Source organism: Adiantum capillus-veneris, chromosome 1, assembly GCF_014529385.1.
Source record: "Adiantum capillus-veneris isolate H3 chromosome 1, ASM1452938v2, whole genome shotgun sequence".
In the NCBI taxonomy this organism is placed as follows: Eukaryota; Viridiplantae; Streptophyta; class Polypodiopsida; order Polypodiales; family Pteridaceae; genus Adiantum; species Adiantum capillus-veneris.
Window position 1 is genome coordinate 72,279,570 of NC_140931.1, and position 1,582 is coordinate 72,281,151.

Genomic DNA, 1,582 nt, shown 5'->3' on the forward strand with positions numbered 1-1,582 from the left:
TTAACTTAAGTTGCTAATGGAAGTAAGTCTGTAAAGTCAAAAGCTTAGTGAAAGTGCTTTCTAGTTGGTTAATGGACGTAATTCTGTAAGGTCAAAAGCCTAGTGAAAGTGCTTTCTAGTTGGCCTCAACCACTTCCACTTATGGAGGACCATCTGCAGGAAAGTGGAAGCGTGAAGTGGCAAGGGGGTCACGATGATGAGGAGCTATATTGACGGATAGAGTGGTCAAGGCAATATTGCCAGGAGACGACAAAGCCATGAGGATAAACAAGCTGGCTTACACGTTTGTGCATCAGAGAAATCCCACGTGCAGAAGAGCTATAGTAGACTGCACTAAAATTAGCCTTCTGCCGACCACGGGCTTGAGGTATAAACGGAAGCTGAAGAGCGCAGCTACCATTAAAGCTCCAGATTGAGCACAAAGCTTTAACACTTCAGCATCAACGCTGAATTACAGAATTAGCGACAGCCCATTACAGCGCTTTAGCCTCATTTACAAACCCACTATCGATTTCTGCCTCAATTTAGCAGAATGATGAAGCGCACAGCTGACCTCGCCATTGCAGCTTGCTGCTGTGTGGCCATTTGCACAATGTTCTTGCTGCAGGGAGCTGCAGCAGTCAATCCAGCTGTGGTGTCGGCTAAGTGCGACCCGAGGGGGATGATCCCCCAAGGAAGCCAGTTCTGGGGCCACTTGGGGTCTCTACTGCATCTGCTGGGCGAAAACACGCCTTACACGCCCTCCTACTCCTTCAAGACGCGCGTGGGAGGCGGCGACGCCCCGGCCTTCGGTGAGGCCTACTGCCAGGCGTCTACCACGCCCTACCAATGCCAGGCCTGCCTCCACCGCCTCTCCTCCGACATCTGGCGCATCTGCAACAGCGCCCTCGGCGCCCGCGTTGAGTATCCCAAGTGCTGGATCCACTACGAGGACTCCTACTTTTAGATGATGTCATTTCCATAGCCCACCTACCCATGAAGTATACTAATAGACACACAATAATCCAGTATTGCATGCAAGAACTATACGCAATAATCTATACACAATAATCAATGTAGTCTAATATTGCATGCAAGAACTATATGCAATAATCTATACACAATATTCCATGTAGTCGAGTATTGCATGCAAGAACTGTAGCCCGTGCTTTCACTTGCATGCAATACTCGATCTATAGTCAAGTGTTGTAGTTATCCTCATGAATCACTTCGATGTTATCGTGGTCGCTTTGAAGTGAATGAGAGTTTACTTTATTTTGGCTGTTTAAAAGAAACCTTAGAGGAGTATTGGGTTAGGCATACTTTCAATGTTTTGAGCGATGATTGACTGAGTGACTGAGACATACCTTAAATGTTATTTCAGCTTAGCTTTAAAATTGTACATGGATCTTCTTATTTCACCCTTCATTTCACATCTCGATATGTCTTGACTTTTATTACATTCTATTGTTTTAGATTGTTAAAGTGAAGTTTCACCTTGTATAATTCTAGTAAATTCTATAGATACACCCAGACACACACATTGATGAGTTTTTTTTATTTCACATTTCATTTCATAGCCTCACATGGCTTAACTTTTTTT

At 44.6% G+C, this 1,582-nt stretch overlaps 1 pseudogene; it reads left to right on the forward strand.

The window, feature by feature from the left end:
* Nucleotides 1-532: 532 nt before the first annotated feature.
* Nucleotides 533-946, forward strand: LOC147464964 (antifungal protein ginkbilobin-like protein pseudogene; annotated as a pseudogene).
* The last annotated feature ends 636 nt before the right edge of the window (nucleotides 947-1,582 follow it).